The sequence below is a fragment of the Nothobranchius furzeri genome, chromosome 15 (genome assembly GCF_043380555.1).
Source record: "Nothobranchius furzeri strain GRZ-AD chromosome 15, NfurGRZ-RIMD1, whole genome shotgun sequence".
NCBI classification, from domain to species: Eukaryota; Metazoa; Chordata; class Actinopteri; order Cyprinodontiformes; family Nothobranchiidae; genus Nothobranchius; species Nothobranchius furzeri.
The window spans coordinates 25,231,085-25,259,004 of NC_091755.1; the positions used below are offsets into that span (position 1 = coordinate 25,231,085).

Consider the following 27,920-nt stretch of genomic DNA (forward strand, 5'->3'; position numbering starts at 1 on the left):
ATCCTATAATCTTCTGATTAAAGCCCAATAAAGACCAGGCAGGGTGATAATCTATATTTAGATAGAGTATCACAGCTTATTGGTCATAAGTAGAGGTAAAATATATATTGAGCTCTTAAAGTACTCAATTTACCAAACCCTACAACAGATTTGCTCACTGGGTGAAACAATACATGACTAGCAGCAGGCTTCCTCACATGCCTGTGTGCACAATCACACAGTGGTAACAATTACTGTGTCACACATGCATGCAGCCATGCTTCATCACCTCGATGGCATCTCAGACATATGAAACTGCTTCACCAGCAGGATTCCCTGCTGCCTGATTTTTGTCCCCTTAATGTATATTTCTTGAAGAGCTGTGTGCACATTTAAACTCACACGCATGTGCACACAAACACATACACAAGCACGCTTACCAGCCACCCTTCCTTAAATAGACTGCAGTAGCCAGAGTAACAGTGTCTGGATAAAGTCATGTGTTGTGAGTGGACTTATTTGGGAAACTCAGGACATTTCAGTCAATGCAACACAAACACACTCACACACACACACACACACACACACACACACACACACACACACACACACACACACACACACACACACACACACACACACACACACACACACACACACACAAGCATGAGGAGGTGAGGCAGGTCAGCATGGTCAGGATGATGTCAATTACCCCTCTGCCCCTGTTGGGCTAGTCCACTGGGAAATGCCTGTAACTCAGCTAAAGTGAGTTCAATTTAATTTGAACTTCACACAGAAGACACACACACACACACACACACACACACACACACACACACACACACACACACACACACACACACATGCATGAAGGATGGCTGTTAGGAGTTTAGATACAGAACATGAGGGAAATCGACATTCTAAAGAGGGATTAAGAAATCTCTCTCTCTCTCTCTCTCTCTCTCTCTCTCTCTCTCTCTCTCTCTCTCTCTGTGTGTGTGTGTGTGTGCTTTTTTGAGCTCATGCCTTTCTGTTTACAGCAGCCAGTCCTCTCTGGCAGGAGACGACAATAATATCACAGAACCAACTCTCCCAGTACTACGTCACTGAAGTGACTTTTAGTCCCCCGTTTGGCCGCTAAGGGGCGGTGTTCCACTTCACACAGTGACCTCCCTCTCCCAAGCAGGACGAGCTGGAGCTCAGCACCAGTCTGCGTGACACCCCCAACAGAATCTCACCAACGTCCCGCCACTTGGTTGCTGTCTCGTCACTTTCCTTAAAGAGGATAAAAAAAAGTTAGTCTAAGACATTTTCATCTAAATCCCAGCTCGGACGTTTCCTCCTTGTTGCCATGGTTTAAGAACTTTCTGCGTAAAAACAGGAGGGGAGGAGCGGAACTTTCTGGGGACCCTTTCTGGAGGCACAACGCTGGTTTTAAATACGGAAGTCAGATCTGTCCTCCTTTTGTGCTTTTTGATCTTTTGTCCCAGTTTTCCAGCTTCAGTGGTGTGGATGGTAACCTGGAACTTTCCCATTTTGCGCGAGAAAGGAGCCGCTTTCCGGTTAGTGGAGAGGAGCATGCGAGCCTCTCCTCCGTCTCGGTTGGTGGAGTGGCTATGAGGAAAAAGATTCACCTGCTGGGCTGACAGAACAAGACCACACCGCAACACCAGGTATGGATCTCTGAGTTAAGGCTAGAAGGAAGCGTGGCAAAAAAAAAAAAAGAAAAAAAAAGAAGAAGCTCGATTTGGAGACGTTTGTGCGTAAAAAGTGCGCGCGACTGAAGCAAACGTCTCTTTTGATTTGCCCAGTAACTGTGTGACAATTTACTTGTGTTGTATTTTAAAGCCATTTAGAATCACATTTCACCCATAAGGATACACAGGAAGGGAGTGGGTTTTATACAGGAGGGAGGGTTGTGCTAAAAGTGTACGCAGCCACGCGCCTGGTCCGGGATCAGTTTCATTCACACGGTTGAGATTTTATGGTGAAGACAAATGATTGCGGTTGTTTCAGGTGTTGCACAGGCTGTGGGATCGCCCCTCCCTCGTTTTCTCTCTCAGACACACGCACGCAGACGCACACACACGCGCAGCGCCTCGCAGGTATCCGTGCGCCGTTTCACGCAGAGCGGTTGTCTCGCCTCTTTATGACTTTGTTTTGATTGATTCTTTCAGCTGTGACATTTTCCGAGTTGTTAAACGCTTTATTTGAAAGAAAATGTGCCTCTCTCTCTGTGACGCACAGTTGTCTTACGTTTAAAAGATTATAGTTCCACTCTGAAGGGCTCATTTTGTCTTAATGTGACAGAACACCCCCTCTGCGCAGCTGAAAATGAGAGGATGTCTGTGCAGCACAAGAAGGAATCACATGTTTGCATCATAAAGCATCAACGTGGCTAGACAGGAGAAGATGTGAGTTGATTAAACTTGTTCAGCAGATATTTATTGTCATTTTTTTGGGGTTAAAATAGTCCAAAAATAAGAGAAGGTCCTTAAAAAACAATATCTCAATCAGATTTTTTTGACATGTTCATGCTCTGTGCTTCTACAAGTAAAAGACACAAAAGCAGAGAAGTGAATGGAGATCCACCAGGAGCAGGAGAGCAGGCTTGACTGACAGGACAGGAGAGATGCAGGGAGGTGGTGAGCGGAGCAGCCAGGGAGACCAGATTGGATTTCAGGGGTTTATGGCGAGATGCTTGAATACATTAAAGGAAACAAATGTGTGGTCACTCGTCGGATGTTTGCAGAAATGGCTCTCGGATGTATTTTTAATGTAGCCGCAGAAAGAAATAACTCAGCGTTATGCTGTTAATAATGTCATGAGTTCATTCCATAAACTGGTTTTGGTTTGCAGCTCTCATTATTCATCACAGACGGGTCAGACAGGAGAGAGGGAGCGATGAGAATAAAAACAAAAGGAGATTTAAATTTATGGAAACAGGAAACAGGAAGTAATCTAAAAAGGCTTTGTAAATGGATTTGTGTATTTAAGCTACATAACAGGATACAACCAACCCTGGTTTTTAGTTTTACAGCTTAAGGCGACGTCTATTGAATAATAATCTTTTAAACGCTGGTCCTAAACCTGGTTCAGTTTATTGTTTTTTGTAGCTAATTTTGCTGCTATTGCTTTATTTTCCCTGCATACATTTTGCACAACATTGGAGCTGTTGCCACTCGCTGATTCTCATGTTGCTGAGTTAGTGTTCTCCTGCTGTGGCTTCAAATCCTGCAGCATGAACTCTGAAACAGTTCTGTCACATTCTGCTGTTTTTCTTTTTTTTTTATCCTCTGTGAATTTTTGTTCTTCTGACAATGAAGAATGGAGTGGAGTTGATATTGCCTGCCATTTGAACTTGGAAGTCGGCATTTCCAAGTTCCTGTGGGAAATTTCAGAGAGGGAATTCACTCTGCTGCCCTAACCTTTAATGCATTTTACTGCAGATAGATTACATTTAGTGGAATTATTAGTCCACACTTCAAGGTGCTTGGCAATGACTGGATAGTGCAGAATGTAAGCATATTCATAAATCAAATAATTATTTGACCGATGCATTTGCCATTATCATCGGACATTAAACAGATTTAAATATTAATAAAAAAGAATAAATGCAGTTTGTATCAAAGTTTAATATTTTTGGAGCAAATTAGTCTGGTACAGGAAATGCTTATTACCAGTGAAAGATTCACCAATTTCCATAAAGTTCTTTATATTCCCACATGTTCTTTTTTTTTTTTTTTTTGTACAAAAGCCTTCTTTGGCCGTCTGACTGCAAAAAGATTGAAAACTAAGATTCTGCTATGCTCATTTATTTACTAAATTATGTAAGTAAACAGTTTGATTGGCCTATATTTTGCTTTTGTACCTCTTACATGTTAATGAAATCATTGTGTCCAACTGAGATAAACTAAAATAAGACACATTGAGTGGATAATTCGTGGCTGATTTGGAAAATGTGCATTTAGTGTGAAACTAATAAAACAAGCCACAGATTATCAGCTGCTGAGCAGGTTTTTGTTAGAACAACAAACCAGACATCCTTCGTGAAGCCGGTAAAGCTTATTGTGTTTGGATTTGGTGAATGAATCTGGATTTGGTGAATGAATCCCAGTTTTCAGCAGATCAGGATGTGATCTGAACAGGTCTGAGTTGTAGACACAAGTTTGGGATTTTGACTTCAATGGATTTAGCTTTTTTTTCTGAAGCAAACTCAATGAGCAACAGATAAGTGTTCCTACCCTTTCTTTTGACCCTGCCTCTGCTTCTTTACTTGCAGGAGTTCAGACCTTGACCCTCATTTCTGTTCATCAAAAGTGTTACTGTAATGTTAACAGAGAACGCAACGTGTCAGAGTGGAAGGGAGTTGTGTTGCTACTCAATGGAACATGCCGCTGATGGCTGGATTATGTTACACTTTGCATTTCACACAGAGCAGTCTTTTTTTGTAGTTCAACAAAGAAAGATTTTTTTGTTTTGTATTAGCGTCATTCACAAAACGTTTGCCATGGATCTGAGGAGCAAATACAGATTTATCAATAACTTCTAAATCAATAAAACCAGTCGTCAGATGTTCTCCTGGAAGATTCTAGCAGATCAGCAGATGTTCTGTTTGATGCCCATTGCTGGACGTGAGCACGACTTGCGATGGCTCTTCTCTTTATTTGAGTGCAGAGCGGGGGAAGTGAGATCCGATCGTATGTTGACACTGGAGATACATGTGGAGATGCATTTCAGCGCCAGGTGTAAAGTGACACACTCAGAACTTATGATCACCTGAGACACATACAGTACATATGCAGGTTGTCCAATAGAATGGAAAGTAAACACCCTCTTTGGAATCGAAACTAATACACATCAAAACATTAATTCATCTGGTCCCTTATGTTGTTGGAAGATTAAAGAGCTGAGAGATGGCGCATTGCTGTAGCACACCCCCAGCACCAACAAGTGTTCCTGAGATGGCCATCAACTCAGTCATCGGCTGATACACTTTAAATTCTACAAATAAAAATAGTTTGAAAAACGCATGCCATTAAAAGTCCTTCACAGGATGGGAGATCCCGGATGAGCCCCCAATTTGTTACAACCCGTTTTTGGTGTCTCCGCCCAATGCCACATAGTTTTGCTGCTGCCTGCTCTGCATTGGACTCCTCGTCTTTTTCTCTCTCTGAGATGGGCTAGCTCTGTTGGTGCTAAGCGCATGGAGTGCCTCATGGACTAGAGTGTGTCCTCTTACACAAGATGGGGCCCCTGTGGATTGTGGAGCCCTACGCACTGTGCGTGATCTGTGTGTAAGGAGGGACGGCGCTGGGCGGTACCCTGTATTTGGTGCCTTGGTCTTGTTGAAAGACTCAGGAAAGCCGGAGTTCCACTAGTCCTACTCCCTGAACAAAAAGGCACCAGCCATAACACCATTCGACTTTTACAAATGTAAAATTCTTTGATTATTATTTTATTTATCAGGCAAATTAAGATTCTTTAAAGACCTGGAGCCTCAGTTATCAAGCTTGCTTACGCACAAAACGGGGTCAGAAAACTGTGTAAGCAACTTTCCATGCAAACTTTAGGATTCATGAAAGAAAACTTAGCGAAAAAATGTGTGCAACTTTAAGTTGACTGAGGACCTTGCTTACGCACATGTTGGACATGGAGAGCACCTGCAGTGCTGCTGCTGAGAAGGATAAAATTATGAAATCCTGCAGCATTATCACTTGTACTGCTTCGTTTTCACACAGAACAAGACCCCCCACACGCACACACGCGCGTACACACACACATGCGCGCACACTCACACGTGCGTGCACTCACACGTGCGTGCACTCACACACACAGCCTGAAGCGCAGAATGCGGAATGTAGAATATCAGCAGGGGACAGACTGAGACAGAACGTCATGCGTCTGTTACCGTGTGAGCGTCCTGTCACTGTGACTCGATTGATCATACGCCCTGGCTACTTGGACAAGATCTCTGTTTGGGTGACTGGTTAGCACGCTTGACTTTCACCTGGGAGTCCAGGGATCGAATCCTGATTGGACCATTTTTTTTATATCTGCCACAGATCTCTCTGAAGAACTCACAACATTGACGGCTTCAGCAACGCTGTGCCACTCTGTGGATTTTCTCTCATTTGTTTTGCAAAAGCACTTCCTTTCATTTCTCCACCTCACCCACAAGTGCCTCAACTTCTGCTTGTGAAATAGCGCTTCCTTGATCTGCGGTCGTGATCGAAATGCTACAACAGCCGGCTTATGTATATGCATGAGGTCCACAAGGCATTTTGCATTGACTATTTTTGACAGTAAGTGGGCTTAGTGAGGGCGGGATGAGACTAAAATGCAGCTGAGAACCTTTCTAGATAGTTTCTGATAAATGAAGAGGAGATTGTGTGCAGCTGTGCGTACTCCATGTTTGATAGATCACAAACCTACTTGGCGTAAGTACCTTTTTTTTTTTTGCTGAGCTTAAGTACGGTTTTAGTAAGGATTCTACACAATGTTTGATAAATGAGACCCCTGGGCTTAGTCCTGAGTTTTAGCTGTTTATAAGCAATCCTTTTTATCTTCAAATGAACGTGCAACAACTACTTCACTATAATTTAGTTTTGTATTTCCTCTTGAATCACCTTAACCCACTCAGGCTCAAAATAAGTTTTGATAAAAGGACGTTCAACTAAGTCCTTCAGGGGTACTTCTGAGTTAAAAAATGCTCATGAAATACGTATGTGGAGTAGGTTTTAACTGTTGCAAATCTGCAACGCCTGCCTCCAGAGGGTTAATGCTGCAGACCAGCAAACTGCAAAAAACTTCAGCATAATGAAATGAGCAGATTTTCAGTTTATAAATGCGTTTGATTTTCAGCTCCTCACTGCTACTTTCCTTCTTGATATGGAAGAGTGAACTTGGGTTTTCATTCAATGGCATTGCTCATGCACATTATATGAGTTTTGCTAGTAAAATACTCAAACTTTCTAATTCCTTATTTATTTTAACAGACATCTGCACGCTTTCTGGTTCTCTTGACTTATTTTTGTCATCTACAAGTGATACTTGTGGGCCATAAGAAAAACATCCAAACACCAGACTAACAGCAAACAGTACTAAGAAAGAAGGACATGGAAATGGGATGATGGGGAAAAAGGACGCACAAACCAAAGAGAGAAAAGAGAACATTTTGTTTCATATAAAATGAGCTCTTTTTCACTTACCACCTACACGTATCAGCTAAGTTTAATTAAAAGAGAAAATCAGGGAAAAAAAGAAGACTAAGAAACATAAATGAGAAAACAAGACCTTGACATGGAGAAAGAGAAGAGACAAAAAAGCTACAGGGGATAAATAGAAATAAATAAAAAGCATGTGTTCTATAAAACGGTGTGCTGTATTTCATTGGCCATCACTGGCACCTGTGTGGTGTGTGTGTTGAGGCCCATCAGGGACGAGTAGCCACTCTAAATGTGTGTAACCCACATAAAGAAATTGTTTCTGGGAGATCGAGCCTAGTAAAATCATTCTTAGCCGCCAGCCTTGTTCTTATCCGACCTCCCAAAGGTGAGCTATAACATCCAAACACATATTTTTTTACATTCGTTCTTACTCTTGCTGCAAGCACACACACACACACACACACACACACACACACACACACACACACACACGCACGCACGCACGCACGCACGCACGCACGCACGCACACACACACACACACAGGCGCGTGCACATGCACTTGCACAGTTGTATGCAGCTTTGCAGGATGCTCACACACACACAGGCATTTTTTTCTCTTTTTTACCCAATATTTTTGTCAGGAAATACACATTCTCACAAATAAACACACACTTTGCTCAACTTCAAAATGGCTTGTGTGGCACAGTTACGGTGACAGCTGCAGCAACATCAATGCCCGCTGTGGAACAGGACAGCATAAGAGAGAAACCGCATCAGATGCTGCGCTTACAGCTCCAGGATCACCTTAGCATGAGTAAACTCCATTACTGCATCTATTACCCAGGTATACTCAGCCAGGGAGGAAAAAAGGCACTCTGCAGATCCAGTATTTACCCAGCGTCTCTCAGCACCATGCTGGTTCACTCGACTGCAGAGCAACGAGAACCAGTGGAGATGGGGAAGTTTTACTGGGAGGAAACCTAGTGCTTTCATTTGATTCACCGTTGCCTCATCAACACTAAAACAATGGGAGGTCGAGTTAGTGGTGGAGGTTCTGCTGATCATTAAAAAAGGAACAAATGAGCAGTTCTGAGTCATTTGGGACCGTTTTCAGAGTTGCAAATGATGATAGTTTACTGTCTAGATTGAAATCTGCATGAGGGGAACAGTTATAAACATCGGTTAGTACCATAATTTCTGTTTGTGTCTGTTTTTTGTTTTAAAAAACAGTGCAGACTTTTGCTCAGATTATTTTTGTTTTTGAGAAAAATGGAATAGGAGTTTTTGCCCGATTAAGATGTGTGATTATTTGTGAAGCTGTGTGATTGGACTGCCTACAAAACAGTGCTGAATGTCTATTGCACCCAACACAGCAGATCTGCAGAAGGTTAATAGGAGAAAGTGGACTGTTCATTGTATGAGATGGCGCACTGTGAATGGGTGTGTCCAGGGTGAGTGATGAACAGCCGCGCATCTTCGCTGAAACTCATCCATCACCCTCATTAGCAACTCGAGGTTCTTGTCATTACAGATCTCCCTTCAGCTACCCAGCTAATGGCTGCTCCTCCCAACCAAACTCTCTGAAATGTTCCAGTTTCCAAAGCTCAGCAGAAGCATCACTGCTCAGATCAAGGCTGGATTAACCAACTGGGCAATTGCCCAGGGGTCCACGAACTCTAAAGGGCCCAGGCCCAGGGCAGCAAGGGCATGAGCAAAATACTGTATCTGTAATATCCCACTTGATATTAAACTAGGGTGACCATACGTCCTCTTTTCCATGGACATGTCCACTTTTCACTCTCTGTCTGGGGCGTCCGGGGTGGGGGTGGGGGTGGGGGGGTCTTGTATTGATGAAAATGTCTGGTTTTTTTATCCAGGAGCAGGGATCGAATTATGGGGGGGGGGGGGGGGGGGCTGGATATCCTACACATCCAGGGAGAGCCAGAAAAAAGGTTTCTATCTATATTACATCATTTATGGACTCTCAGTGTACTGGAGTTCTTTTGAGCAAAGAGCACAGAGAGCAGAAGGGCGCTGTTTGTTGGTGCGCTCCAGGCAGCAGCGTCCAGTGCACGGTCCATTCTCAAAGTGGCGCAACCAAAAAAACTATAATGAACACACGATCGTTCATGTCTGCACATGTTCTCTATTTTCTGTCTTATTTGTGGCTGAAGCGCTCTGCTACTGCGGAGCTCTTCACCTGTGCTGCGGTGATTTCACCTCACTGACGCAGCATCGAAACGCGCACTCCGCTTTGTGGTCAGGAGATCCCTTTGATCTGCTCAAAAGTAACTGATGAGGTGAAAAAGTAAGAATCCAGGCAGCAGTCTTTGTGGAGAGTTTGGAGGAGATGCAGGAAGATGAGAGACAGACAGGACAGGAAATAGTTAAATAAAAACAAGAAAACAAAAGAAAGCATCGAAAAGTAAAATAGGTAGATTTATCTCCACTACACGTTTTTACCTGTATAAAACAACAAGTTATGCACATGTAATATGTATGCATTTGATACAATTCAGATCACCTTCAAAACACAGTCACACACCCAGGGCCGTTTCAAGGCATTCTGGGGGCCAAGGCATAACAGAACACCCCCACCCCTATAACTGGGCTCCCCAGAAGCCTCTGTGTAATTCATAACCTCTCCAGGAGTGTTACTTATACAGTGTTTGTAAAAACCCCTCAGACATTACTGACATGTTCTAATATTATCAGATGAAAAACTAAATTATCACACATGCTGTCTCATCTGTTGCTTTTCTAAACTTACAAAAAGTAACAAAACCATGTGAAAGCCACTATTTGTGGATTCTCTGAAAGTGTCCGTGGAGTGTGTGACAACTTATTTTTTCATTGATCCTATCACCTAATCTCACAGCTGAAACAAGCGTCCTTAATAATCTGTCTACAGGAAGCTCACCGATGCTGTATTAAAACAAAAGTTATAAGAATTCCTTATTAATAAAACGTGGTTGCAGCACTAAAGCAGCAGAAAAATGAGATTTTGCATTAAATATGCAAAATATTTACATATGAATTGTTTTAGAGCCCTTTTATTGGCCGAATCTGATATTAATTTTAGTTCTTACAAAAAATGGGTCCCAACTTTTTGTGTGGCGTTGTCATAGTGTGAAGTCATAGGCACGGATCCCCTGTCCTCTTTTTTGGAAATGGAAATATGGTCACCCTATATTAAACAAACTGTCCACCCGGGCTTTTGCGCTGCACAGAGACGCTTCGCTGCCTATGACTTTGCACGTCAGTTGAGAGTGGTTGAGAGTCAGTCTCATGCAGACTGACCAATGAAGAGAGGGCCTCAAGTTAAGACCCTCTCCTCATTGGCCAGTCCACACGAGGTGGGTCAAAGGTTACCCTGAGCGGGTTACGTGACGTCAGATATTCAAGTATTGAGTATATTTACTGCATATTACAGTAAAATATTATGTATATGACCATATTATGGTGATCCTTGGGTCGTAATGATGGGGCCCTTTAATATTGTTGCCCAGGGTACAACAAAGTGTTAATATGGCCCTGGCTCAGATGAACTTCAGTCACTAATTGAACACGTTGTTGTTGTATATGAAGTTCAGATCAGGTCATTACATCCAGTTCAAGGTACATGCTAGCACTGTTTACATGGTTATTAGCTTAGCCTTGAATTATTTATAACCAAACAATGAATGACAGTTATTTGTTATTTAATTTTTTTGGGGGAGAATTTAAATAAGCTTTTAACTATAGAGATCTCAGTCACCAGCAGGGGGAGCTCTACTTGTTTAAGCCTCAGATAGAGGTTTCAGAATGTATTTACTTGTTGTGCGTCTAGAAAACTTGTTAAATTTGCAGATTTGTTAAATAATTTTAGTCCTGTATGTTTTGATGAAGTTACACTATTTAATGACATCTCAGAAGCAAACATGGCTGAAACAAAAAAAAATCTAAATAAAAAAGTGAGAAATCTGAGCTTTTAAAACAAATACACTGAAAGCAAGCTTCAATTTATCAGAAACACTCTTAAGTTTCACGGACGAGGTCCTGCCTCAAGTGGATGAGTTTAAGTATCTCTGGGTCTTGTTCAGGAGTGAGGGGAAGATGGAGCCCGAGATCAATAGGCAGATTATTTCTGCATCTGCAGTGATGCGAGCATTGTGCTGATCTGTCATGGTGAAGACAGAGCTGAACCAGAAGGCAAAGCTCTTGATTTACTGGTCGATCTCACCCTCACCTATGGTCACGAGCTTTGGGTAGTGACCGAAAGAATGAGATCGCGGATAGAAGCGGCCAAATTTTATTTTCTCTGCAGGGTGTCTGGGCTCTCCTTTAGAGATAGGGGGAGAAGCTCAGTCATCTGGGAGGGGCTTGGAGTAGACCTGCTGCTACTTCACATCGAGAGGAGCCAGTTGAGGTGGCTCAGGCATCTGATCAGGATGTCTCCTGGATGCTTCCCTGGTGAGGTTTTCTGTGCATGTCCAACCAGGGGAGAAGACCTAAAGGAAGACCCAGGACACGCTGGAGGAACTATGTTTCTCAGCTGTTCAGGGAACACCTTGGGATTCCCCCAGAGGAGCTGGCCCAAGTGGCTGGGGGGAGGGAAGTCTGGGCTTCTCTGCTTAGTCAACTGTTCCCTGACCTGGCCCTGGATATATGGAAGAGAATGGATGGATGGGCCCTGAGTTTCCCACGACCAAAGAAGAACCACACATGACTCTTTATTCTCTTTTGTTCAGTCATTTGTGTTTTGAGTGTGCAGAACTTAAAGCCGTGTCTCTCAGTAAGGATGCATTTCACTTTAATTGTGAGGCTCTTTGACAGATTACGGGCAATGTCTCAGAAACAGCAGCTGTTACACAGTAAGTGGATTTATGGCACTCAGGTGATCTGTCACTGCTGCTCTAGTTGCCCACTTGCTGCTGCACGTTGCAACTTATTAAGAGCGCCACTTGATTTGCACGTTTTGGCTCAGCCATAGCTTTTGCTAATGACTTTGCAGTGGCAGGACTCTCAGTCAGGTGGTGATCTGAGAGGCGGCGTAACTTTCAGCGAACCTTCTAAAGGAAGAGACGCAGACAACAGAGCTGGACCCAACTCATTATGTCAAGAAAGTCAAACGATCCATCCATTTCCCTTCATCTTCAGGTGATCTTTGTGTTCGTTAGGTCACCAGGTTTGACTTAATTTAACGCACCGGTGTCTTTTCTCTGCAGCCCTGAAATGTGTTAACAAGACTCCTGTTGATCTGAACAACCATGAGGGAGGAGCCTGACAAGTCACGGCCGCTAATAAAGAACTGAGCCACTATTGACAAAGTATAATGAGAGCGCTAAATTCTTTCCCTCACTCTGTCTTATCTTTTATCTAATAATTTGCTATTTTTGGGGGGGCCCTGCCCATGTTTATCTGTGTATGCCCTTTTATCTTGTAGTCTTGTTCTCACAAGTGGACCCACCAGCTATTTTACAGCTGCCTCATTAGGTTGCCAGGCAAGCCCACAGCGCCTGCAATTATATCTAATTATGCAATTATGAATCCAGTTTGAAGCGTTATATATGCTTTAGACTTTAGTAAATTTGAGCTGGAACACACACACAGTGGTAATTGGTGCAGTTTTGTGGGTGGTTATAGTTTGCGTGAGGAGTGTGTAATAGTGCAGATAAAGGAGATGGTGCAGAAACAACTAACCGCTGATTTTATTACTTTTATAATCCTATAGGAATGGCTGCTGAGGGTTTCTGCTGTCACACGAGCATTGTGGGAAAGGTGTGAGCACAGATTGTGATTTAGGGTTAGAAAAAAGGCTCCTTTGTTCATCTTCTATTGAATGCATTAAGACAAATTCCCCCACTTCTGTACTTTATAGGCAGAGCAGAAAGGGATTCAATATCATTTTAGTAAAATGGTTGCTAAACTCATGCTTTTGGCAAAAATGATGTTAGAAGATCTAAAAGTGAAAGAATCATCCAGCTAGTGTGACATAGTCATGGGTTTTCTGCTTTGAATATTGGTTTTGATGGTGTGTTTGCATTAAGCAGGGTGGAGTCCGGGAAGTTAGTGTGGGTGTGTGTCTGACAGAGAGAGTGTAGGTAGGGGGCCTGAATCAAAGTTCTACATGCAACCAATTACTGCCAATAATTCCTCTGAGGCACACAAGCAAATAGTTTTTTTAAAAATCACCTCTATTGCATCAACAAGCAGAAAAAAAAATCTGTTTTATATTTTAAATTACCACTGAGAACATCTGTTACTCCCTCAAATGCAAATAAAATCCAGATTGGAATGAACATCATTTCCTTTAATCAGACTCAAACTCTTAAGGTGATCAATGGGTGTTCAGGACTGAACATTGGACTCATAATTGAAATCTAAATAACAATAAGAATAAAATACCACTCCATTATGAAAATAATTTTATCTCATGTTTCTGTGAGAAAAACTATTAAATTCTGAGACAAAAGTTTGAAGTTTTATTAATCAGTTGTGCATAAACTGATGTGTATGTCAGAGAGGATATGACTGCAGAAACTTAGCCAATCACAGCATCTGGTTAAAGCACATGATCAGGCCAGAGCAAAGACTGTGTATCTTGGTCCATGATCCATCGCTGTGTACGTTTATTGTACCAAACTTAACTCAAACTTCCCATCCACCATAACAGCTGTTCTGTATTTTTAGATTCAGGGTGTGAATCCTAAGAACTATGGGGATCATCTGGATTCAACACCTGGAAAAATTATCTGGATTATATATTTATTTTTTAATCAGCACATCATGGAGGGGCGGGATTTCAAAGCTATACTGGCGCCAGCCGACAAGTCAGTACTGTCATATTTATCAGTAAAAGCACAGACCTGCTGACGCCGCTTTAGGCTGATTTCATGATGTTTTTGTTTTTTCAAAGAAATACAATGAACAAAATATACATTGTTTATGTTATGTTTTTCTATTTCTGATTAAAAATGGAAATTGTGCTTCTGGATTTAAAGGCATACTAAACAGTTTTGCTGGCTGTTCGCACCCCCTAGTGTCCGTCATTCATTTTCTGTGGTCAAAGCAAAACTTATTTCCTTTCTGTGCATTTGTCTTTTTAACACCTTAATCTAACAGCTGAAACATCTCCTCAGCTTTCATTAGTGTCTAGAGGAGAGGTTAATCACTAAATCAAACAAATCAGCTGTGGTCACCATCTAAAACATGCAGGAAATGTGCTGGAAGCAGACTGCAGTGCCAGGTATGTCACCTCAAATTTTAAGTCCATGGCAGCCCAGCACTCTGAAGTTACAAGTGTAGTATTCTGGCAACAGAGGACAGTGGGGGGTCTGAGTGACATTTCATTAACCATTTAAAGGGTCATTTTAGCTAACATAGGCTTAAGGAAATGATTTTATAATAGTTGCATAGGATCCCTTTAAAAGCTTTCATGAGGAACATCTGGCTTTCTTGTTTAGTTCTCTTCTAAACACAACGTAGTAGACTCGTGGAACCTTGTCATTGGCGTGGAGGGCGCAGGCAGCAGAGGGCAACATCGTCCTCGGTTGCCTGCAGATAAACGGAGAAGGAAGTGATGCCACCAACATCGGCAGTGCTCTGAGGAAGGCTACAGCGTTAGCCAAAATGTGTCAGCAAAAAGTAAAAACTAATCTTCTACTGTGTTTAGAAAAGAACTTAACAATGGAAATTGATGGACTACACAGAGCAAACGTACAAAATATGTTCTAAGGAATATCTGGTATTGCTATATGACTGTTTAGCAAAAGTGAGTTCATAGATTAGAAATGAATCTTAAATCTTCTTATTTATCATCAAATTGATCATAGTTCCTTCATATTTATCATTTCTGTAGCATAAAGTCACAACAGAAAAACATGAATGCATTTTGGTAATGAAAGAGCAGGCAAAGGAAGTCTGGGAACAGCAGTAGCTCCTGAGATAGAGCGGGTTGTCCAGCAACTGGAAGGTTTTGAATTGAATTGAATTATTTATTGTCATTATGCATACACATAACAAGATTTGGTTGGTTGTAGGTTGTAGGCTTGATTGCAGCTTTTGCTAGATAATGCTGATGTTGTGTCCTTGGGCAAGACACTTAACCTGCCTTGCCTGCTGTTGGTGGTCGGAGGGATCAGTGACGCCAATGCTCAACAGCCTCGCTTTTATCAGTGTACCTTAGGGCAGCTGTGGCTAAACTGTAGCTCATCACCACCAGTGTGTGAATGTGTGTGTGAGTGGGCTGATGACTGACTGTGTTGTGAAGCGCCTTGGGGGTTTGTAGAAATCAGAATGAACTGTACAAATAGAGGCCATTTCCCACTCTAATAATGACACCAGCTATTAGAATGAGAAAACAAGTCTCCACACTCTCCAATGGAAAATGTATTCTCAGCAGCACATTTTATCAGTGATTTTGTCAAGATGAGTATCATCCGACAAATGAGTAAACTTGTGTTTTTACTTCATTTGTAAAATTTTAATAAATATTTATGGTATAGGATCAGCAGATACAAATATTACTTTCCTCTACTTTAAAAAAAATACAAAAAACTTTTCACTCAGATTTTTCTTAAATCTCCCCAGTTCTTCAGACTCTTTCTGCACCAAGCTTTAAGTGAATTTAGTCATCCGTCATGAGTGATGTAGCATCTTCAGAAAGAGGGAACACCTTGTTACGAACCTGGAGGACTTGCTTCCTTAAAGTGCACGCACACTTCCTTCCAGAACAGCACTTCTGTTTTCCCACAAGACATGTTTCACACCAGCACCTCAATAGATGAGATAAAAAATAAAAAATAAAACCTCTGTGGAGGATTGGAATGAGCTACAGTAGGTGGTGCACTTCAGTGTGTCGTGTTTCTCTACAGATGCTACTGAGGAAAGTCTGCAAAGGCTGTGAGGCTCCCAGAGAATGTGTGAGACAGGATGACAGTAATACAAGCAGTATCCGACACCCCCTCCCAGGGATCACATCCTTAAAGTGGTTTCTTTTACTAATCCTCTCCTAATATGCTCAATATTATGACACCGCCATTAGCTGCAGCTCTCCGCGGGGCTCATGCAGGAGGAAAAACTACAGCTTTGAGTTGTGGATGCAAACACCTGAGCTTAATAGGTTTTAAGGACAAGTACATATATCTGAGAAAAAAAGCTCCAGTCTGAAAACTGGCAGGTTTTGAAGTTTCTATTTGACACATGAACTCTCTGGTGCAGGCCACATTGGTGCACACTGAATGTTGCAGCCACAGCTGTTCTTTACAGAAAAAAAAATACAGTCCACCCAGCAAAGTTATTTTTAAAGAATTAAAGTAGGATTTTTTCAATAGCTTCTTTTGGAATATGTAACATATTTTTTTTGTTTTGAAATTTAAATGTGCCAGTCTCTCGGTTTGTAACCAAACTTTCATTTCGGTTTAGTAAGTCAAGCCTGTGAGAGAGGCGGAGTAAGGCACTGAATGCAGAACAAGAGTTCTAATTTTAAAGGCATGAATTACCAAAAGACTGCTTTCAATTTGATTGAATCCAAGTTTATTAGCATTCCCCCTGCCTTTATGTGATGAGGCTGAGCTGGCCTTGTGTCCTCTCACGGGCTGCAGCTGGCTGTGAAGGGCACAAAGAGGAGCTTCATTTGTGATGCTGATGGCCTTAAGGCTCTTGTTTACAAGGAATCGGAATGTCTATTAATCTTGTCAATATGTTTTCTGCTCCCATTGCAAACAGAAAACCTTTAAATTGAATCGAATAAAATCAGAGTACTCAATCCGATTAATCTTTTCAAAACTTTGCATTAAAAAAATTAAACATATGTTTTGTAAAAAAGTTAAAGAAATGTTAAATACCAAATAATTCTTCTCCAAAATAATGATTACATCAACGTATATTTATGACTTTTTAAAGTCTTTCTGATAAAAAAATATCTAAAATTAAACAAAAAGTAGCATAAAATTGGAATTCCTGAAAAAAATAAGCATTTTAAAATGATTAAAAATCACCCTTAATTAATTATTGTTTATTATTGATCATGTTTGCAATACGTTGTTTGAATGTTTACATATTGTTGTGGGCAAACAACAGAAAAATAAATGGTAGTGGTTTCTCTGGATTGGAAAAAAAAGGAAAAACTTGCATAAATACTATCATTACTACTACTAATCTGTACATTTTTATAGAATATAAAATAAATATGAGCCAAACTATCCTCGAGGTGATCCAGTTTGAAAATAATATATTAAGAATCCTATTAAGTTAATTTATGCATAGGTGTGTGTACTGGTTATGTAAGCTCTTGTGTGCAAAGAAAAGTGTACCCCCAGCTGCACATAAACATCTTCATTAGCTTTTCAACTAGCTAGCTATCATTAGACTGTGAGACACAAGCTAATGTTTGCTAGCAAGAAAATGATGTATGGTAACGTATAAAAATCCTATACACACAGGCCTTGAATACCTGTGAAGTTATTTAGCTTGGAAAAGTATTCTGAGAGGACTAAAATGAGCCACTGTATATCATTCTAATATTTTAAATAAGTAAATTAGGAGCGATCCGGCAGAGAGTTTTCCTTTAGTTAGCAACGTGCTTTGTGCCCACTGGCAACTATTGATGCCACTCACAGAAATAAGCTTATTAAGAAAAAAATATTTATCTTTAGTATAACTTTTGGATGGAGGGTTCCTCTAGAGACTTGAATGAGTAAATTATTACAAATATATTTTGGGGCAGTTCATCAGAAATGTCTAAAAATTACCTGTTTCCAGGATGATTTGCAGTCACCATGTCTTCAGCGGGAAGGAGCAGGAAGCAGATGATGTCATACGATAGGAAGCACTTGGAAACAAACATTTTTAAACAAAACTTTTGTCTAAGTTGTTTACTAGCAAATAAGTGGAAAATGTTGGATTAGTAACACTGTATTTTTTTATTGTGAGTCAAAAATGACAGTGATACACTTTGGCAACAATAGTTTCCAGTGGGGCTAAACGGGTTAAACTAACAGACACAAAAGTTAAAATATATATGAAATGCTTCATATGTTATCGAAAACATGTAGGGCAAACACTGAAAACCAGAATTGTATCAAATAATATTTGATAAATAAGAAAATATGTTATTATTAACTTGTTAAATGACAGCTTCACAGAAGCTCTTCTCGAACATGTTTTTGTAAGAAAAATTCTGCAGTGATTGTGTTGTGAAATCCTAGCTTGAGAAACTGTTTTCCTGATTTTTAGAGCAATGTTCAATGGTGGAGCTCTCCATGGTGCTGAAGTGCTGATTTGCAGCCTGGAAGAGAATACAGAGGTCCCTTCAAACTAAACCTTGTTAAATGGCACCAGTGTTTGTTGGTGCGATCTTTTTTAATTACAATGCTTTAAAAAAATATTCTTGTCATTTTTTTAGTGACCAAAAGCATTATTTTTAAGTGAGAGTCCAGCATTACACCACACAAGAGAGCTCTTTGGAAACTCCATAAACTCCACAGCACATAGATAGTGAGTTCAGATTGTCCAACTCCAAGGTGTTTGGAAAATGGGAACTAAACATTGTGGAGTGCTGCTGAGAAATTTCATCAGACAAAGATTTTGTTTAGGTGAGAAGGAAGAGAGAAAGGCATCTGGTCACTGCAAAGGCGCTTGGAAAGTGAGAAGATGAATACAGGTGCACTAACAGTTATCTGCAGAATACATGAGAATGTATTCCTCCTAATGGGAACTCACCATCTTTAGAGGCCATTCTTATTCAGTTTTACATAAAACCATCCGGCTTGAATAATAAACAAGTTCCCTCTGTCTCAATTTATCTGCTTGTGCTTGTGAATGCTAGAGAGTGTCACGTCCTGTCCTGTCTACTCTTAGGTTTTGTCTGTGTCTCCGTTAATTGCTCCCACCTGCCTCTTGTTTCCCAATCACCTTAGCTCCCGGTCCTCCTGTATTTAAACCCCGTCTGTTTTGTGTCCTTTGTGGAGTCATTGTTTCAGTGTCCAGCGTGTGTCTTCAATAAACCTGTGTTAAACGGACTCACCTGCTCGCCTTCTTGCTCCCTGCGCTTGGATCCTCCTCGCTGCCCGGCACGCACGTGACAGAATGACTCCACCATTCAGTAATGGATCCAGCCGGGAGGTTCTCCCGTGGAGTTGCTTCCTCTAGTGGTTCACGTCCGACCACCGGCCGGCTTCTCCCTCTCCGGCCCCAGCTCTGCCTCGCCGCCGCCGGCGTCCCCGGCCATCAGCCTCGGCGTTCCTCGCCGCCCTTCCGGAACCGGACGGGAGTTGGGATGGGGAGACGCTCCTGGATCGCTCCAGCTATGAGGGCACAAGGCTGGCGATCTGCCCCCCCGGAGTCGGTCCACGGCGTGGGGAAAGTCGCCGGAAGCCACCGCAGCCCTGCGCTTCAGGACGGAGCTTCGAGTCTGCCACTTCCTCCTCCAAGTCTCCTCCTTCTGCTCCGAGACTTCAGTCCGTTCCTGCCCCGGTCAAAACTATCCGAACCGGCTTCATTTCCTTCTCCCCTAAACCTGTTGGTGCCCTCTCAGCACATCCGAAGGGCCAAGCCACCACACCCTCGCCTGGACCAGACAGCGCTGACGCATCTTCTCCGGTGGGCTGTCATTCCTCCTCAGTTCCTGCCAGTGTCCTCTCCATACCTCAGCTGAGCCAAAAAAAAAACCACGCCGACGACGCCGCAACCGTCTTGCTCCAGCGGTGGTCCCGGTGGACGCATCGCCTCCTGCTCCAGTGGTGGTCCCGGTGGACGCATCGCCTCCTGCTCCAGCAGTGGTCCCGGTGGACGCATCGCCTCCTGCTCCAGCAGTGGTCCCGGTGGACGCATCACCTCCTGCTCCAGCGGTGGTCCCGGTGGACGCATCGCCTTCTGTTCCAGCGGTGGTCCAAGGGGACGCATCGCCTCCTGCTCCAGCGGTGGTCCAAGGGGACACATCGCACCTTGTCTCGGCAGAGGAGGATGCACGGGCTCTGGTCCAGCCCATCCATGGGGCCCCAGGTCAGAAGTCAACGCCTCCCGGCTCGAGCTCCGAAGCAGACGCACCCGGGACAGAGGTCGACGCATCCCCTGATGTCGGCTCCCAAGTCAATGTGGCCTCCCCTGATGTCGGCTCCCAAGTCGACGTGGCCTCCCCTGATGTCGGCTCCCAAGTCGACGTGGCCTCCCCTGATGTCGCCTCTCCTGATGTCGGCTCGTCTGATGACGTCGCCTCTCCTGATGTCAGCTCGTCTGATGGCGGCTCGTCTGATGACGTCGCCTCTCCTGATGTCGGCTCGTCTGATGACATCGCCTCTCCTGATGTCGGCTCGTCTGATGACGTCGCCTCTCCTGATGTCGGCTCGTCTGATGACGTCGCCTCTCCTGATGTCGGCTCGTCTGATGACGTCGCCTCCCCTGAAGTCGGCTCGTCTGATGACGTCGCCTCCCCTGAAGTCGGCTCCCAAGTCGACGTGGCCTCCTCTGATGTCGCCTCCCCTGAAGTCGGCTCGTCTGATGACGTCGCCTCCCCTGAAGTCGGCTCGTCTGATGACGTCGCCTCCCCTGATGTCGGCTCGTCTGATGACGTCGCCTCTCCTGATGTCGGCTCGTCCGATGACGTCGCCTCTCCTGATGTCGGCTCGTCTGATGACGTCGCCTCTCCTGATGTCGGCTTGTCCGATGACGTCGCCTCTCCTGATGTCGGCTCGTCTGATGACGTCGCCTCCCCTGATGTCGGCTCGTCCAATGACGTCGCCTCCCCTGATGTCGGCTCGTCCGATGACGTCGCCTCCCCTGATGTCGGCTCGTCCGATGACGTCGCCTGTGGTCTGACGTCTCCCCCATCTCCAGTTCCAGTGGTGATTCTGAGGGTCGCTCCGGTCCAGCCTGCAGGGACTTTGTCACCGGTCCAGCCTGTGTCCCCGGCCCAGCCTGCGGGGCTCTCTGCCGCAGGCGCCGGCCTCCAAGGGACCGTCCTCGCCTCCTCATCTGCCCCAGGCGCCGGCCCCCTAGGGTTCGTCCTCGTCTCCTCATCTGCCCCTGGCGCCGGCCTCCAAGGGTCCGTCGCCTCCTCATCTGCCCCAGGCGCCGGCCTCCAAGGGCCCGTCGCCTCCTCATCTGCAGCAGGCTCCGACCTCCAAGGGCCCGTCGCCTCCTCATCTGCAGCAGGCGCCGACCTCCAAGGGCCCGTCGCCTCCTCATCTGCAGTAGGCGCAGGCCTCCTGACTCTGCTGATCCCTGCCGCCTCTCCTGTGGTCCCTCGGTTCCTCTGGGCCCTCCCTCCGGGTCCCCCTCCTCCCGCCCTGCTCCTGGTTCCTGTGGGCGTCTGGGATCCGCCCTTTGAGGGGAGGGTACTATCACGTCCTGTCCTGTCTACTCTTAGGTTTTGTCTGTGTCTCCGTTAATTGCTCCCACCTGCCTCTTGTTTCCCAATCACCTTAGCTCCCGGTCCTCCTGTATTTAAACCCCGTCTGTTTTGTGTCCTTTGTGGAGTCATTGTTTCAGTGTCCAGCGTGTGTCTTCAATAAACCTGTGTTAAACGGACTCACCTGTTCGCCTTCTTGCTCCCTGCGCTTGGATCCTCCTCGCTGCCCGGCACGCACGTGACAGAGAGGAGATATTTGCCTATACTGCATGTGCATGCATTTGCAGAACTTATATCTAGCTCATCATTAATGGAAACACCCCCTGACTGGACAGGAGTTGTGCTAATGCATTTGCTATCTCTTAAATTAACCGCGGATGCTTTTGACTCAGGAAGTTTGCAAGGAATGAAACAGGAGTTGGGGAATGGGGTTTGTATACACACACTTGTGGGTGTGTGCTTGTGTGTGAGCAAGGCAGGCCTAGGGGTAAGCTTTTAGAGGTCTAAGCAGAAGAGTGTGAGTGAGAAGGGGAAGACAGATATGAGCAGTTATCTTTTCCTGCAGACCTCCTATCCGGCCTGCCCAGATTCACGCACGCACGCACGCACACACACACACACACACACACACACACGCGCACACACACACACACACACACACACACACACACACACACACACACACACACACACACACACACACACACACACACACACACACACACACACTTGCCATCTGTAACCATTTTTAACATGTCTTTCATGCACACATATGCAGTCCAGGCTAAATGGACAATTACATCCAGTTATAACAGAATGCTTATGTAGACTGGCTCTGGCTGTTGTGTGTTTGTTGTGCAGAAGCAGCAAATCTGCTCCACTGTACCTTCTATGGCTCAACATAAGCAAGCCCCGAGCTGCAGACACGTACATACGTACACACACACACACACACACACACACACACACACACACACACACACACACACACACACACACACACACACACACCGAACTTTGTCTGCGATTCTGGAGTTGATGCTATTTTTGCAACCAGTGTGATGAGGGATGTGCTAAGAGAAATCTTCACTAACCCCACTGCCACCACCTCCACCCTTAAACACCCAGACACTTTAATTAGAGTGCTTGCACTTCTTTCTGTCTCACCTGTCTCCTTGTTACACAAAATCATACGTGCTAGAAAGGAGCAGGTAAATGGATAAATGGATGGAGAAACTGACTGAGAATACAATTTGCAGCTACTTTGTTTTTGCTGAATTACAAAAGAAAAGGCTCTTCCAATAGGTGTGTGATCACGTGCATGTGCACAAAGAGTTGATGTGAAGAGTACAAATCAATGCAGATAATATAGTGGCAATTACTACAGCAGCCTGTAAGTGAACCTAGTGGAACAAACTAACTAATGCATGAATAAATAAGTACGTTGAAATAGAGATTGTGTGTGTGTGTGTGTGTGTGTGTGTGTGTGTGTGTGTGTGTGTGTGTGTGTGTGTGTGTGTGTGTGTGTGTGTGTGTGTGTGTGTGTGTGTGTGTGTGTGTGTGTGTGTGTGTGTGCTGTGAACAGTCCTTTGCTATGCTAGCCAATTCACGAAGTGTGTAAACCAAGCTCATTAAAGAAACACAGCGTCGGTCACACACACTTTCATATATATACTATATACACACACACACACACACACACACACACACACACACACACACACACACACACACACACACACACACACACACACACACACACAGTCTCACACACGTAGCTTCAGACCAGATGCTCTTCTATTTCTGTCACATATGAGAAGTGAAAACCTGTTTTATTTTTCAAGAGCAGATCTTAGACGGTACAAAGTGTCTTCCATTGTGTGGATGCCCTTTTCTGTATCTGTGTGTGCGTCTCTGTAAGTCTGTTTGGACAAGCCATAAAAGATTGATTTAGGGTTGTTGCTTTGAACCAACTGCCAAGCGCTGCTTCGCTAACCCTCCGTGTTCAGAGAACAAAAGCTTTTCTCGGCCCCCACCTACTAAGCATTCCTCGGTCTCTTCTGCGTTTTTCTTCCTCTCCCCACGGCTCTGCTCTTCTTGGCTTCGTGTCTTGTCTTACACTCATCTATTTTAATCTGGCTTCTCCAATTGTCTGACTCTGCCCTTCTGTTTTCAAATGTTGGATGAGTGCAGCACAAACACAAGCTCTTCATTTACTTCACAGTGTGATAATATTGAGTCATCAAGATGCTGTTCTGTTGGGACTGAGCGCTGGTATGGTGATTTGTTAATGTTCTCTGCTGAAACTGTGAAAGAAGCAACCAGGAAACTCAGTGAAAACATACTTTTGAATCAGTCAGTGAGAAAATCTCTGGATCAAATGTTTGTCTTTCCCTCCTTGTCCTAAAACACACACAAAAGTAAACTCTATTTGGTCTAATTCAAAGGAATTTAAAACCATAACGGCTAATGAATAAGATGCCCATGGCTTTAAAATAGTTTTCTAATTATAGATTTGGGTAGAATGTTAAATTAATAAACTGTTTTAAGATCCTTGTATTTTATTCTACTTATAATATGTTTTTTTAGCCTTGTCATATTGGACGAAGAACTCTGCATCTGATGATTTCCTAAAATATGATACATTTTCAGGAAGTAATTGGCAGGAATGATAATAGATTAATAAAAAGATGGCTGCAGAATTCTCCATAACTATTAATTTTCTTTTGAACTTTTTTTTCTTTACAAAAAATGATGCAGTGCCGGCAGATTTAGATGTTTTCATTCATGCTGTTAAAACTTTGGTGTAAAATATAACAGAAGATGAGCAACAATTTTGAGACAAATTAAGACACTATGTTGACAAAAGTAATGGGACACTTTAGCAGCAAGTAAGCAAATACAAACAAGAATGATTCAGTTCGAAGTGGAGGAACTTGACTGACCTGCAAAGGGTCCTAATTTCAACCCACCTTTGGCATGAATTTGAGTTGATGCTGAGGCATTTATCACTGAAAATCAGCCTCTGATCTCACAAATAAGTGTTTGAAATAACGATACAAATTCTCATGGAGACACTTTTGAACCTAGTGGAAAATCACTGGTATTCAAAATGGTGAAAGTCAAATCACCAACCAAGCAACAATGTCAGTCAGTCAAATCACCAACCAACCAACCGACCGACCGACCGACTGACCGACCACATCAATCAGTCAAATCACCAACCAACCACATCAGTCAGTCAAATCACCAACCAACCACATCAGGCAGTCAAATCACCAACCAACCACATCAGTCAAATCAGCAACCAAGCAACCAACCAAACAACCTAACAAATGTCAGTCAGTCAAATCACCAACCAACCACATCAGTCAAATCAGCAACCAAGCAACCAACCAACCAACCTAACAAATGTCAGTCAGTCAAATCACCAACCAACCACATCAGACAGTCAAATCACCAACCAAGTAACCAACCAAACAACTATGTCAGTCAGTCAAATCACCAACCAAGCAACAATGTCAGTCAGTCAAACCAACCAACCAGCCAACCAACCAACTATGTCAGTCAGTGAAATCACCAACCAAGCAACAATGTCAGTCAGTCAAATCACCAACCAACCAATCAACCAACCAAACAACCAAACAAATATGTCAGTCAGTCAAATCACCAACCAACCAACCAACCAACCAAATATGTCAGTCAGTCAAATCACCAACCAACCACATCAGACAGTCAAATCACCAACCAAGCAACAATCTCAGTCAATCAAATCACCAACCAACCAACCAACCAACCAACCAACCACATCAGTCAGTCAAATCACCAACCAACCACATCAGTCAAATCAGCAACCAAGCAACCAACCAAACAACCTAACAAATGTCAGTCAGTCAAATCACCAACTAACCACATCAGACAGTCAAATCACCAACCAAGTAATCAACCAAACAACTATGTCAGTCAGTCAAATCACCCACCAAGCAACAATGTCAGTCAGTCAAACCAACCAACCAGCCAACCAACCAACTATGTCAGTCAGTCAAATCACCAACCAACCACATCAGACAGTCAAATCACCAACCAAGCAACAATGTCAGTCAGTCAAATCACCAACCAACCAAACAACCAAACAAATATGTCAGTCAGTCAAATCAGCAACCAACCAACCAACCAACCAAATATGTCAGTCAGTCAAATCACCAACCAAGCAACCAAGCAACCAACCAACCAAATATGTCAGTCAGTCAAATCACCAACCAACCACATCAGAGAGTCAAATCACCAACCAAGCAACAATCTCAGTCAATCAAATCACCAACCAACCAACCAACCAACCACATCAGTCAGTTAAATCACCAACCAACCACATCAGTCAAATCAGCAACCAAGCAACCAACCAAACAACCTAACAAATGTCAGTCAGTCAAATCACCAACAAACCACATCAGACAGTCAAATCACCAACCAAGTAACCAACCAAACAACTATGTCAGTCAGTCAAATCACCAACCAACCACATCAGACAGTCAAATCACCAACCAAGTAACCAACCAAACAACTATGTCAGTCAGTCAAATCACCAACCAAGCAACAATGTCAGTCAGTCAAACCAACCAACCAACAAACTATGTCAGTCAGTCAAATCACCAACCAACCACATCAGACAGTCAAATCACCAACCAAGCAACAATGTCAGTCAGTCAAATCACCAACCAACCAATCAACCAACCAAACAACCAAACAAATATGTCAGTCAGTCAAATCACCAACCAACCAACCAACCAAATACCGGTATGTCAGTCAGTCAAATCACCAACCAACCACATCAGACAGTCAAATCACCAACCAAGCAACAATCTCAGTCAATAAAATCACCAACCAACCAACCAACCAACCAACCAACCAACCAACCAACCAACAAACCAACCAACCAACCACATCAGTCAGTCAAATCACCAACCAACCATATCAGTCAAATCAGCAACCAAGCAACCAACCAAACAACCTAACAAATGTCAGTCAGTCAAATCACCAACCAACCACATCAGACAGTCAAATCACCAACCAAGTAACCAACCAAACAACTATGTCAGTCAGTCAAATCACCAACCAAGCAACAATGTCAGTCAGTCAAACCAACCAACCAGCCAACCAACCAACTATGTCAGTCAGTCAAATCACCAACCAACCACATCAGACAGTCAAATCACCAACCAAGCAACAATGTCAGTCAGTCAAATCACCAACCAACCAATCAACCAACCAAACAACCAAACAAATATGTCAGTCAGTCAAATCACCAACCAAGCAACCAACCAACCAACCAACCAAATATGTCAGTCAGTCAAATCACCAACCAACCACATCAGACAGTCAAATCACCAACCAAACAACAATCTCAGTCAATCAAATCACCAACCAACCAACCAACCAACCAACCAACCAACCACATCAGTCAGTCAAATCACCAACCAACCACATCAGTCAAATCAGCAACCAAGCAACCAACCAAACAACCTAACAAATGTCAGTCAGTCAAATCACCAACCAACCACATCAGACAGTCAAATCACCAACCAAGCAACAATGTCAGTCAGTCAAATCACCAACCAACCAATCAACCAACCAAACAACCAAACAAATATGTCAGTCAGTCAAATCACCAACCAACCACATCAGACAGTCAAATCACCAACCAAGCAACAATCTCAGTCAATCAAATCACCAACCAACCAATCAACCAACCAAAGACTTAAAAACAAATAAAAGACGTTTAAAATGAACCCTAAAATAGACAGGCACCCAGTGCGGTGAAGATAAAACAGGAGTGATGTGTTCACTCCTCCCTGTACCAATTAAAAGTTGAGTAGCACCATTTTGCACCCATCAACCATGTCAATCAGTCAAATCACCAACCAACCAACCAACCAACCAACCAACCAACCTGCCAACCATGTCACCAACAAACAAACCAATCAACCATGTTAGTCTGTCAAATCACCAACAAACTATGCCAGTGAACCAACTAACCAACCAAATCAGTCTGTCAAACCATTAATGATCCAAGCAAGTCAGTCAGTCAAGCAAGCAAGCAAGCAACTAAATAACCCTGCCAGTGAGTCAAATCATTAATTAGCCAACCAAGCAAGCAACCAAGCCAGTCAGTTTGTAAGTCACTTCACACATATACATTAACAGCAAAAATGAAAATTTCAAATGTAAGTACAATTACAAAATATATTTTGAAATAAATGACTCATTTTAGTTTATAACTTCTTGAAAATGTCTGCATGTGAGTGTGCTGAAGTGAATGATCTCACAGCAGTCCAACAGATGTAACCTGTCTGATTTATTCATGCTATCTGTCTGCTTGAGAGCGCACAGCCAGAAATCCAAAGCTCACACGTCATGCACAATTATATGTTCGTGAATTAGTGTC

At 43.3% G+C, this 27,920-nt stretch overlaps 1 protein-coding gene across 2 annotated transcripts in view; it reads left to right on the plus strand.

The window, feature by feature from the left end:
• The first annotated feature begins 1,065 nt into the window (after positions 1–1,065).
• The window catches only part of LOC107390930 (chemokine-like protein TAFA-2), a 137,780-nt gene continuing 110,925 nt past the window's right edge, over positions 1,066–27,920 (plus strand). The window contains exons 1-2 of one of the 2 annotated variants that reach the window (XM_054745938.2): positions 1,066–1,652; positions 2,290–2,393. The gene's annotated coding sequence lies outside the window, so the exon portion shown is untranslated. The remainder of the gene's footprint in view (positions 1,653–2,289; positions 2,394–27,920) is intronic. The other variant, XM_015967942.3, reaches the window with a different exon arrangement.